This window comes from Prorops nasuta, unplaced genomic scaffold (genome assembly GCF_024137725.1).
Source record: "Prorops nasuta isolate Cenicafe-Biocafe unplaced genomic scaffold, Cenicafe_Pnas_1.2 PNAS00004, whole genome shotgun sequence".
Classification (NCBI taxonomy): domain Eukaryota; kingdom Metazoa; phylum Arthropoda; class Insecta; order Hymenoptera; family Bethylidae; genus Prorops; species Prorops nasuta.
Genome location: NW_027116801.1, coordinates 6,882,159 through 6,896,203, shown reverse-complemented (window position 1 = coordinate 6,896,203; position 14,045 = coordinate 6,882,159). Strand labels below are relative to the sequence as shown.

General features: G+C 42.0%; 1 protein-coding gene across 7 annotated transcripts in view; it reads right to left on the bottom strand.

Moving 5' to 3' along the window:
- bru3 (bruno 3) overlaps positions 1-14,045 on the bottom strand; it is a 517,537-nt gene that overhangs the window by 371,229 nt on the left and 132,263 nt on the right. For 2 of the 7 annotated variants that reach the window (XM_066726521.1, XM_066726520.1), the window contains exon 3: positions 12,812-12,957. The exons of the other annotated variants lie outside the window; for them this stretch is intronic. The gene's annotated coding sequence lies outside the window, so the exon portion shown is untranslated. The remainder of the gene's footprint in view (positions 1-12,811; positions 12,958-14,045) is intronic. 7 annotated transcript variants of the gene reach the window in all.

The window sequence follows — 14,045 nt, the reverse complement described above, 5'->3', positions numbered from 1 at the left end:
TTTATTAACAAATCCATCCTTTTCATAATTTTATATAAGCATTATATGGCACTGTACAATATTTTTCCAACGCAAATTCCAATCGAGCTTATTCCTTCGTTGCTACATTTCCATCTATGAATTATATTTCTCGACTTTAATTATTTTCTCAGTTATTGCGAGAGATTCGCAATATTTATGTGCGACAGATTGAAAATTATTTTGAGCAGTGGTACAGCGTATTTGAAATAAAGCATGGCTCCTCGCAAATTTGCTGGGAGGGTTTGCATGGGCACGAATACAAGATATAGACTTCGGTATAGTTTATGGTGTCATGAACGTATAACGATATACGTGCTACATAGGTTCGGCACTGCAGGTTAGGGATTGGCGTTGTATCGCTGATCCGGGCTCGTCCGAACGTAATGCCATCCCTGGCAGGCTAGTCACGTCCCTTTCTATTGCCATTCCCTGCACCCTCATCTCTGCAAACTCGAGTGGTCCGCCACAGTCAAGTTGTGCCCTCTTCGCCAGGCGAATCCAAGTGCGAATGCTGTACAAACTGGCCCACGCAGTCAGATGCACTTGCCTCTTACAATCTCCATTAACACTTTGCCCTTTTAGACTTTGAACGGAATGAAAAGCACGGAAATCGAAAAAGAATCAATAATTTGATAAAAATATATATGTTACTCTCTTTACGCGTTCTTCATAAATCTATATATGGACACTGCATTGATATACGTTAATTTTGAGTTTACTTTGTAATAATAGAATAAGTACTATTGGAAGGAGAGGGATCGGAGGAAAGTTCCGCAAATTAACGCGTTAAATTTCTTCACAACCTCATTGGATTTAATGTCTTGCTCGTTGACTGAATATCAATGATCCAAATTACACTTAAGGGTAATACCATCCGGGAGTAACTGGTGTAATTTAATAACGAATAATTAACAAAAGGATATTCATTAATCTGTTTTTGATATTAGGAAGAATTTTATGTCTAAATTACTATTAAAGCTGGTAGGTGCCTGTATTTTAATTCTTTCTGCGATTAGCAATGGTTCATTATCTAGGTAATCAGTAGTTTGCGTAATGAATTTAAGTGTTTCCTCCACGGAATTAGCATGCTAACTGCCAACTCCCTTTTCACCTCCTAGTTTCTCTTCTGATTCGAGTTCACCCCTTGGCTCCTTCACTCTCTCCCTCTCTCTCTCTCTCTCTCTCTCTCTCTCTCTCTCTCTCTCTCCTCGCACCTGCCTCTTTTCTTCACCACCACCTCGTGCTCAGTTCATTCAAACTAAATCGCAGGTGGTAAACGCTCCAAATCGCACTAGGGCAAACTTGCTATTTGCACTTACCTCGCTAGGGAACATTCAAACAACATGTCTGTCATGTAACTCTTGGTAATTGAACTATATTATGGGGAATTGAGCTCTAATGGTTCTATGAAGATTATTAATAATAGCCTTCCATCCATTAAATAACGATCGATCAAAAGTTCAATATCGGTTTTCATAAGCTTCTGCTGGATATTTTAGCGAGATCTGGTTCATCCGGACGTGGAAGATTTTTGTTTGATAATAAAGCACGCGATTATATCGGCGAATAATACTTAAACAGACTGTACACAGCGAGCCAGGTATATTCCAATATTATATTGGCAGCCATATCGATGTTCATAAGAGTTGGGAGGGATTCGATGGTGGATTGGCGATAGGTAGAAACAAGAAACGAAAATACCCACGTGCACCATACTAAAGTCCAAACTAAAGCAGACTAGGTTCGGCTATAGTGGGCGTGGGAAGGAGAAAGCGGGGAGGAGAAGGGGCTTCTTGTATAGGGTGGAACATATACAGTAGCTAGTCGATGTGATTGGCCTGGTGCCAGAGGCTCCTAACGACGCTTTCCAAAGGAGTAGAATCCTGCTTCGTCCTCTCCAGCGACAAGCCTCCAAAGATACCCAAAACCAGTGGCGGTGACGCAACGTTGCCGCAATCACATTTTGGCACGCCTCTCTCGCAAACCTATACCTTTCGATAACACCTTCGATGTCTTGCATTTGAGCTGTAATCGACCGGCATCGATCGACCACCGTGATCCTTCCCTCCAAATTCGAGCTATTCTTTTTTCGTCTGACTTTTACCAAACTCGATCACTGTCTATAAACAAATGCCCATCAATTTCATCCTGCTGTATACTGTACATCGTACTTTCGAATTTACTGATAAAACCAGTGAGTTTCGTAGCAGTGGCTATGTTGAATCTTCGTTTAAATGCGAAGACAAGCGAGATAGCGTTGCGAAATAAAGTGGCGTGAAATAAAGGAGGGAGCCTTTGGGTGATTCGGTAGGCACGGGCGTGAGCTTCAGTGGCTGTGGATATAGAGAGTGGTCGTATCTAATTTAAATTCCCGACATAAAAAGCTTGCAGAATGCGAGGAGTGGCCGGGAAAGGGTGGATCGCGGCCAAGCCACGTGCGGCTGCGAGATTCATTCCGCTTTACATGGCCGGTTCGTATTCCCTCCTATACCCACGATCCGCCCAAATTCCCCCTCGGCCTTCTCTCTTTCTTAGATCTCATCTTCGCACAAGCCAAGCCAAAGTATGACCGGAACTCTAATACTGCCGAAAGGTATTCTTAACGAAGGAAATGAACCGTTCATGCCAAGAAACCGATGCCTTTGCCTTCGATAAGTTATTTAAACCATTCTTTTCTATTTTTTTACTAAATCTATGCATGCTTCACTTTTTTATTAAACTACTGTAAGGTACATAGGTACTGTAGCTGCTTTAAAAGCAAGAACGCAAAACCTTAATATTTCTTAACTTGGTGCGATCAAGTCAATAGAAAGGATGTTCCTTAAAGCCTATATCGCATTCTCTACTCATTCAAGATTCTATAAAACTTATAAGCTTGAAGGTCAATGACCGGAATTATATTTGGTCTCCGTCTTTTTCAAGAAACTTTGGGCTAAGCTTAAAGTTCTTTTTTCACAAGGGTATCAAGAACTTTTTACCCTTTTCATAGAATTTTCACTTATTTAAAGGATCACGAGTTAAAGGTGCTCTATTGAGATCCGTGGAAAAATTGAAAAATGCCACGTTCGCGAGGGAGAGAGCAGGAAATCATCAATAATATCGAATAATTAGTCTTGGTTAAAATAAATAATGGCAGAGTCTAATTACGCATGTTATTTGCTCGGTTAAATTAATGTAAAACTAAATGGATATATATATATATATATATAAATAGATATAATTTCTTGATGATGATATTGATGCGACATTAGAGAGACTAATTGGAAAATCTATAAATGGTGGGCATTGGGGTTTGCCGTGTCGACATCGACGATGCTGAAGCAATAAATCACATGACGTGCTAACAAAAGGGGCAAGAGGAAAGGGTTGGCAGCATAAACGTATAAAGTAATTACGCAGCGCATCGGGTTGGTGGCTGGCGCGTCGACGAACCATTCAGAGAGATTCGGGAAAGGTACACGCGCTGCCTGCGTGACGGTGACGGGGCAACCTGCCACACACAACTCGCTAGGAATGCCAGCAGCAAGCCACATGTGATTTCGTCAACTCGGTTGAAGCGCCCTCGTCCCGCGCTTCCAGGAGACGCGGATTATACTCCCCCGCATACATTATTGGAATTTATTCGATGTATAGGTACTACGATGGAAATCAAGAGAGCTCGAGCTCACCTCCTCTGCCCCTGGCTGACTCTGCCTATATATCTACTCGTAGATTTCACCTAGTTACCCTTCCTACGTAACCCATTCATATTCATGCGCACTCGATTCAAATACGTAATAGGTCTGTCAAAGGTGAGGGCGTACGAATAAACCGTTAGTTGGCGCATTCGCACTTTATTTCTCCGGGAAAAAGCAAAAAAGACAATGGAACACACTGCGCATCCACGAAACCGCCACTTCGCGATCCCATTCGATAATTCAATTTCCCGAACGAGCTTTAACGCACGTGCCAAGAAGATATTCTTTTGGACAGTTGGAAGTTCTCGTATCTGGAAGCTGTGCAGCGGAACAAATTTAACAAGTTAGAAGTCTGGCGATTCCCTGATGGTAACTACTTGTCAGCTTCGTACCGTACCTCGTCTGCAACGATGTAGAAAAAAGATGACCCACTTTCGTGGCTGAATCGTGGCTGAAGAGGGCTATTTCTCGCTAGTTGAAAAAGAAACCGATCGAGGGATGAGAAGAAATCGTCACCGATTTCTAACGATTCCTCTCGTTAAAGACGAAGATTAATGGCAAGAAGATTGGCTAGAATCGGTGAAACGGCTTTTGCTGCAGACGCAGCGTTCTCGGGGAAAAACTTGCTGTTCGACAAATCGAGCAAAAAAATAAGAATACTTTCACCGGAATACGTCGAAACCTTGCTTGTGAAACGATGTATTATGTATACGGAATAAATGGAATGTAGGAAAAACGAGAGAGAGAGAGAGAGAGAGAGAGAGAGAGAGGAGGGAGAGAGATAGTTGGGGGTAGATCAGCGCTCTGAATCCTTTGAAGCCAATAGGGCAAGCTAACAGCTCTACCACGGAACATATTGCCTTGGTCACGTGCGTACATCTATAGCCACCCACATTGACGGCACAAGTTTTGGACGGAAAGCGTATCGGGTCGGATAAATCCTTTGAGCTTCCTAGGAAAGTTTCGAGAATGTTAGGGAAGAACCTCGAGCAACTGCCCGACACAACGAGCGAGGCAGGAAGACTCCTCTACCTCGTGGTGCTTAACGCGAGCTAACGATCCGCAAGATCGGCCTCCTTAAATTTTCCGGTACCCTTTATTACTTATTCTCTCTGAGCTACCGTCCCATCTCGCGCTTCACCAGCCTTCAGCTTCATGGATTCTCAGCTTCTTCCTGACACAGATATATCCGTGACAGGATTTTTCTAGAGCCAAGAAAATTTGCTCAGTGGTCTAGCATGGGAGTTACCAAACCTTTCTTCCTTCTTCTTTTCCTCTCTCTCTCTCTCTCTCTCTCTCTCTCTCTCTCTCTCTTTCTTATTTCTCCGTGTAAAACGTTGACCGCTCGGTTTAATTTCTATTTAAAATTGGAATATTTATGTAAACTCTTGTTAAGAAAATCGCAAACGATACAGTTACGGTATAGAGATATTTATTTGAAGAAATAACATGCATGTATGAGTCTTCATCGGATTTGGCACAGAAAAGGGAAAATGATTTTTATCTCAATGTAAGAAAGGATTTATTTTATTCTTTCTATATATATATATATATTTAGCTCTCATTGCAATTTTTCGACAATACACATCTAGTACAATGATGACTGCTGCGTATAAAACGTCCTCATCGTCATTACCGTAGAGAGAATGCACGGATCGATGAATGAGAGCACTCAACGATAATTCAGTACACTACCACGCTAAGATCGTTTCGGGCTCGGGAACCACATTTTCCTGACATTGTACGATGTTGGAGAGACTGGTAGAGAGAGAGACAGAGAGAAGAGACTTTGTGCCTAGACTGTACCAGTGAAGTAACGGCTTGTGCTAAGTATCTCAGCATACACATCTTTCCCTCCGCATTGCTCCCTGCAGCCTCCTCTCGTTCTCCACCCCGAATGGTTGCCTCGCCGAATAACCCCACGCCCCTCAGGGATGCTGAAATCGCGCGCCAGGAGGCCGAATGTATTTCTCGGAGGGCTTAATGTTGGCGAAAGTGGAGGCGCTGTACAATGCCAGTAAAGGAGAGGGGGTAAGGGAGAGAGAAGGGTTGGGGGTGGAGGACTCGACCAGGCTCGTCGTGGTGCACCTCGCGCACAGCTCTCATTTGCTCTAGTCTCTCGTCTCTCTCCCTCTCTCCCTCTCTCTATAATACCCTCCTCTAGCGCTGGAAAGGACTCTACTACGAGAGGGGTAGAAGCTCGTTATCAAACACGCCCTAAACTCCCAGTCACTATCTTCGGTTCGTATCCATTGCCTAAATATCGGCTGCTGCGGAACTTCTACGCTAGCGCCTTTAAAACATGATTTATTCGATTTAAGCCTGTCAAGTGCTACTCGATTTAATATTATACCGCAGGTGCGAGATAAAAGAGTGGCGAAAAATATATGCTTTGATAAATGCAAGAAAAACTTTGGGCCTTGTTTGTTTATGAACTTTATTTTAAGATAAGAATTTGAAAATTATTCGGTTCTTGAGTGGTATAATGCATAGGTGCTAGAACGAAGGCTAAAAAGTAGCGGAAGCCCCTGCGTTGGATGTTAGCGCCTACCGAGTTTAGAAAAAGTAGACAAGCAAGAGAAATAAAAGGGTGGAGTGTACGAAATTTCTTCAGGCTCTCGCGCCAGCTTCTTCCTTCTCTTTTTTACCAAGACACACGAAAGTTTTCCACGACAGGTACATCCCGTTAGCTTTGCTAGCTCCTCTCCGAAAGTCACCTCTTGCCCCCTCTGCCCCCCTCTGCCCCTCTTTCTCTCAGACAGCCACACACATTTGTTCTTTTTCCGTCTGCCCCACAGTATTTTCTCTCCCCCTACCTTTTTCATTTGGAATAAATTTCTCTCTTTCTCACTCAATCTCCCGTAGTCCTATGACCTCTACCCCACTTCCCCGCTTCGTCCATCCTTACCTCGATGCTCGACGATCTTCGGTCCGCCGCTTGTTTGCGCTGCTGGCGCGCTCGCGAACTTTAAAACTCTAACAAAATCCCAAGCAAGGTGAATATTTTATGCGTAAATCAAATCCCAGTGAATATATGCGAGAGCGTAGGGATCCATGGCGCGGTATGCCTAAATTGAATATAGGAGTACCGGCTGAACAGCTTTGCTCAGCCACTTTCCCTTTTTCTCTTCCATCAGTTTCCTCTTTTGCCAATTTCTCCACCCATCCCTCACTTTTACCTCTTCCTCCTCCTCGTCACTCCCTCTTTTTATCTATCCATCAGACTATCTACCTATTCCATCTCTTCCTCTACCAGCTACCCATTTCCAATAGTAGTTCTCACAAACGTTCTTTAAATCGTATGTGGACTCGTAGCGTTCAATGTATTCTTCGGATACCTATTGACTATTGAATTTCTGTCGTGCGGCAATAGCGGCTACGTTAGGGGCCCTATTTACATCGAGATACTCCATGCTGATGTTGCCATAAGCTTTAGACGACGTGAAAAAATATTCAATGCATATGATTACCCCCTCACAATAGACCAGAGATAGCATTCCTATCTCAGCATATTATCTCGCTCGAAATATATTGATAGTTTATGCATCGATTCTGCCGAAGAAAGGGCCATTCCCTATCAGGAAAAATTGTTGACAAAATATTGCGAAATCTCCATAGAACATAATTTTAATTTGATTTTCAAGCAAAGGGCTAGAATTCCGCAAAGAAACTTGCTGATTCTTGTCGATGGAAATCGCTGACGTTAACCAAGTTTTATTCAACGCGTTTATGCATCGCTTCTACAAAAGGATATTTCCGAATGAGGATGCTCGCCAAAATGCTAGTTTCCCTTGCCAGAGCGTAATACGTCCGGCAGTAAAACTTGTGGATCTTTGTCGGTCGGACTTTTGCTACTGGGTTAAGGGGAAAAGGCACGAATCGAGTCAGACTATCCCCATGGCCAGCCACTCGGTCAACATAACGCCCAGCAGAACGATCAAATATTCAGAAGCATTTCTTGCTCTAGCGTTGCGCTGGCTGCGAAGGTACCGCCTTTATTTATTTGTTTTTGGTAACTTTCCTCTCCAAGCAATGGTTACTGCAACTCCATGCGCTTCTATGGCATTTGCTAACGCGACGAAATGGAGGTTTTTTTCTCATATTTCGGGAACACTGCCAGCAGTCTTTCACTCGATTACTATTTTGACCCAAAAAGGCACGCGTTAAATTAATAAATTACACGTGCTCCTTTTTCCTTGGCTCCTGTCCGAATCATTCACGCAGCTTGTATAATTCCTAATATTGACTCGCGCTTCACATTCCTGCAAAATTAGATATATCGAGCGTCTGCTTAATTTAAGTTTTCTCTCCGTTTTCCCATTTATCAGTCCACGCTCATAAACACACTATAATTTTGAAATGTTTAGTAAATATGCGAGTATCTATATATATATATATATATAGCTATCAGTGAAGAGCGCAGTGGTTTATTTAATCGTTAGTGAAATAATTTGCGCTTTTCACGAAAAATCTCGCGTCTAACTGGATATTGGAAAATAGCGTGGGCTGATTGGTTGACGTAGCAATTTTAACGCGAGGCGAACTCGATTTTATCGTCTCTTAATTAAGACAGCATACAGAGATGGACCAGCAGCGCAACAATCCATTGGTATAGCTGCGGATGGCTTTGTTTTTGAAGCTACAAAAAATGGCAGTGCAAAGCTTCGTGACGAGTGGCGTGAGACGGTCGAGCGAGCAGCACGTTAATTGTACGATAAACAGGATTTCACGTTGCAAATGGCGAACGGCTTTCCGCACGAATTTATCCCAACGCGTATTCAGGGACAATGCGAGTCGCACGGGGACCATACACGTAACGCACACGCACGCGGATAGACGGATAGAGAGAACGGAAGAGGAGGGGGGGGGGGGGTGGAGAAAGTTAAAAACGTTGAATGAAAATTAGATTTCTGCACGAAAAGCACGGCGAACGCAGCTGTTTCCCGCTAAAATATCACAATAGTAGGTGCATTTGCCGGCTTTAGCAGTGCTTTGACGACAGTCGCCAGATAGCTCTTTCATCCGGTAATTAGCCAGAGAGGCAGAGGAGTTATCGCCGCTACGATCGCACTGCACTAACCCATCCCCGAGACCAACCCCCCCTCTACTATCACCCTCTACTATCCGTCCACACGCCGCTAACCTTGTCTAGCCGCTAGCCGAACACTCCATTCGCCACGCTCTACAGCTCCCTATCATCAGACACTCCGTCCTTAATTAATTAACACTGCACCGTATAATAATTATTGTATCGATAAATCGTCGGACCATTTATTGCTTCATAATCCAACCTCGCTTATATTATATATACTACATATATTTATTGTTTCTTATATATTTCAATTCTACAACTTATTCTTCATAACTATGTCACTATGGTTATTTTATGTTCAGTAGAGATTGTTTAGGATCCTTCCCTTTCTTCAGATATATCCTATATATACTGCAAGGCATTTCAAGATATCGTTTATTCTCGCACTTTAATCTAACAATCAATAGAGGCACCTTAAATAGGACAGTTCTCATTAATTCATAGCTTAGCCTGCTATCGCAAGCTTATATTTACTACACCGTTTTATTAAATATTATTACATTCTATCTTAACCACGCGAATTAGAACGGACAGCTTATCTCCTTATAAAATTTGTAAAAGTCATTGGCCCATTTTTGCCTTATTAAGTGCAAGCTATGAAAATAACCGATGGAGCTGTCCTGAGCTCGTCAGTTTTTAATCGAAATATTTAATCAGGGGCGAATATAGTTTCCACGGATGTGCTTTAGTTATATGTACATGTTAAAAACATTACATTATGTAAAGTTCGTTAAAATGTATTCTGGGCGAGCAGGAAAAACGATTGAAAATAATGAAGATTAAATACTTGGATAAAAAAGCTTCTAAGCTTGCTTGCAACCAAAGCGATGAAGAAAACGGAAATGCAGATATAAATATTCACACATTTCGGAATAAAATCTTCATGCAATATTCCAAGTCAATTTGCTGAATATTACAGCTTTATTATATTTGGAGATATGTCTACGTTGTAATTAACCTCTTTCGACGATACCGTAACGGGTCCATAATAATTCTAAAAAAAAAGAAAGAAAAGCTACTGTATCGTGATGTGACCAAGAATTGATTTCATTTTACCTGATTTTTTTTTATTGCAACACTTAAGCGAATATTTGATTATTATTTCTAATTGAAAATCGATGGTTGCCATGTGAGGTATTTAAAGATCGCCAGTTATTGAGCAATGTGCAAAGTTGTAAAAGAGTAGCTACGGAGCTTAAGGCAGGTTGTAGCAATTTTTGGAAAAATGTGCATTATTTTAAATTTATTATAGTGACAGCTATTTATTCTTAAAACTCAATTATCCATTCATGTGACACATAATAAAATCATTTCGAAAATGTAATGATCTTAGCAAAAAATATATTGTATTCCCATATGTAATATATTAAACCGAAGCATATATGGTACTATATATCTCTTATTGTCCCGTTTCGATTAAGCACTGATTATGTCCAACTTACCCCTGTTACAGGTAGACCCTATAGCTCCCCTATCTATACAAAAATGCAAACTCTATAGCTATCGGTATTTTGTTTCTCTTATTCAATATATCGTGGTACGTCAGGAAGTAAGAGCAATATAGTTGAATGAAAGTAAAATTCATCGGTACGCGCGCACACAATATGCTTTGAATAGGAATCGGAGCATGGAGCAGGAGCTCTTGGGCTATGAATGCGACACTTGAAAGATTCGTCGCAGCAGAATGTAATTCATTGGGGAAACTAACTCCGTGAAATATCGAACGGCCGAGATGTTCCGCAACCAAAGCGACCGATTCAATTACTTCCTGTATGGTGCACGGAGCGACTGGAAATAGGCGTGGAAGGTCGAGAGTGATGCGGGGTATAGCAAAGGGGTTGGAAAGTAGGAGGAGGAGGAATTACGGAGAAGGGCAGGCATGGGAGGTCGATTCCAGACTCGTTAGGCCGGCACAAACCGCAAGCCAAAAGGGAGTCCGCGCCGCGGTAGAACGCGTCACCGTATATATACACACAAGCCTTCGCGTTTCAGTTTCTCTGTGTTATAGTCACTGCAGCGACGATTGCCTAACTGTAACGATATGCTAGGCCCCTGGCCTTCCGATAATTATGTGCCAATTAAACTTAACGATTCTCTATATTCTATTATTCCCGTATATGTGCAGGTGTCCTTTTGCTCCGATATCCTTGCACCAGCTGCCCCCCACCCCTTTCCGGGTCTCGCAAACCTCATGCCGATTGCTCGTACCGTTATACTCGAATCGCCAACGGATTCATGTCCAATTACTTTCTAATATTGTCCAAGGATCTGAAATTGAACTGCCTTTTACACGACGCGTTTCAACCCAACCCCCTTGGCACGCTAAGCACTCGAAAGCACACAGCTGAAATCGGTTCTCGCTACACATCACTACTGAAACTTGAGCCAGAAGCTCGTACAGATAGCGACGTGGAAATTTCGTTTAGTAATTGGAAACTGGGTTAATGGAGTGCAAACAATGGAATACTTAGCGCGAAACTTTTCAAGATGGAAAATCCTCCGAGTGTTTAATAAAGGCTGAGAAATTAAAGGCGCTCGTGTGTACCGTGCGACAGGCGAAAGATTTTTATGAGGAATAAACTTATCATTGCTAATATCTCGTTTGTTATTTATTTCACGTCTCTCCGTATATATATATATATATATCCAATGTATTATAATAATAAAGTATAGTTGCGTCTGTGAGCGTGAGTAAATTGAATTTTGATATCCCTAGTTTGAAAATATTAGAGACGAGGAAGATAAGCGTATGAGGTTCGACGTGTTGCACGAGCGATGCTGATTCACTCCATTATTCCAGCTCTATAATCAAATGCCGGCTATTTTGAAGCGTCGTGCTGTTGGTCGAGAAGGGGTATTTCGTAAGGGAGTCCCATACGCGCTCTGCATAAGAATAGCCATGCTTGGTACCTATCCTTCAAAAATATTCAAATTTCACGACCAAGCGAAACGTGCCCTTCTTACAGTTTCCATCAATTTCCTGGCCCTTTTATATCCACGTATTTGCATAACTTTTATGCATTGTAAATGATAATATACTGATTGAATGATACACCACGTGGCTCTGGCTTCTTCTCCCCTTTTTGCATGGGATTATAACTATAATGCGGCACTACAATTGATCAAACTTGCTTATGATGAATTTAGCATGCATATAATACGCAACAATAATGAATCAATGCTCTGCAAAGATCTTACCGTCGCTCCCATTAAGATCTAGATCGGTGCGCCATATAAAAATCTTCTGATCGATGAAGACAACTGGTAACATGAAACAAGCTTGACATTGACAATTTCTAACATGAGGTTTCGGGATTTTTTGACAAGGTCGGAGTTGCGGGTATATTGGAGAGAATCGGTAGGGTGCGCACCAACACAGAATGACCACTAAAACACCCAACAACCAACAATAGCAGCCAACATCGAACACCGATAAACCAACGAAACTAAACCAACCACAAGTCAAATTGTAAGGAAACTCAGCGAACATTGACGAAATAATCGAAGAAATATAAATATTTATATAATATTTTTGTGTATATTTATATGTATAACAGTATGTATATATATGCGTACGCTCAGCGTTGAATGAATGACATGTGAATACGTACGTGTGTGTGCTCGAAGAATGTCTCTGCTATATTATTTAACAAAATATAACATTTATACTAATTGAATTTTATTAAAACAGCAAGTACACCATATATATGTGTGTATATTTAACTAGTGAAACGACTCTCTTAAATTAGATGCAATGAGAGAATAGTATAATTTAAGCGGAGAGTGGAATTTTCGCGAGATAGCCAATTGAAATGCAAAAAGTTGGAATGCAGGACACTCTTCGGCCTCTTATCTAGAGTGAGTTCTGGCATTGTGGATTTGCAGGGTGATACTGTTTAGTAAAAAATACGAGCGAACACTAAATGTGAGACACGATAACGTAAAAGTGAACACGTTAAAAACTTAAGAAGGATGACAATATATATTTTGAGAGACACCGATTAGGGGTATGGTAACGTACCACATTAAGTACATTGAGAAGGTGGTTCGCGCGGACGACTCTAGAAGCGGTAGTTGTTGTTACATAGTGTGTTGTGGTCGTGGCAAGAAGAAGAAGAGATGGAGGAGGTGTGCGGCGCCCCCGGCCAGCCGGTCGCCCGTCACACCCTGAAACAAAATAACATTGTCACTACTCTCCAAGTTATGCCGTTTCGTTACCGATTACACATTCTTCCGCCAACATCTAATTGCATCTTAAATAATTTCCATTGCTTCTTGTGCACAATTGGTCCCAAGCGAGTCGTACCTAATTAACAATTCAAATTTTCATAAACAGATCACAGAGGTTTATGATTCCTGTCCACAAAATCTCTCCAAGTTATTATTTTGCCTTTCAGGAATCATCTCCCTCCGGACTTGTATTATTCTTTTCTCTTAATTTTTTAGTAAATTTTATCAGTAAATTTATGCGATGAATCAAATCTGTTTAGGGAGAAGAGGAGGGGGGGGGGGGGGAATTCGCAAAAAGAATTTATCCTGTAATATCGCTGGCAAAAGGATTGAAATACAAGAGTGTAAATAGGTGCAGGCACGATTGATGGCTTTACCTAGACAAAAATTTGATTTTCAGTGAACAGAAGCAATTCGGTTTGGTATAAATCCACTTTATCGGTGGCTGGCTGCAAGTCCTCGGCCACCTCGTTTTCTGGCATTGGTAGTGGCGCGAAAGTCGAGAGACGTTACTGCAAGGTCCAAGTCGAAAAAAGGGGCCGGGCTTTATATCGAGGAAAAGGGGATTTCGGATTTGCTGGACCATGTCCACCCATTGCATCGTTTACGTCCAATACAAACGAATGAGCGAGCGAACAAGAGCGCTTTGGTCAAAGAGAGAGGGTTGGCTAGTATAGTCGGGGACTGAGAAACGGGAGCAGCGACCGGGATTTTAACGTCGAGCACACTCGTTTCGAGTCGATAGGTCCACTTGGGCTGGCTTGGGGAGCAGTCGAAATGGTCCAGCGACTTCCTCCCCCGCCTCACCAGTTACCTCCGCAGCAGCCCTACCCCCTCCCTTTAACCAGCCATCATTTTCCTTCGTAACCGGAAGCGAAGCAAAGGCCAAGATCAGCTTGTTCTAAAAACTCTTCTAAACTCGCTCTTTATTCTCCATACACATACTCTGATAATCCCTCCCAACGATCTTAGCGTTTAATTTAAAAGTCACGTGACCAAGATACATATACATATTACACATACGA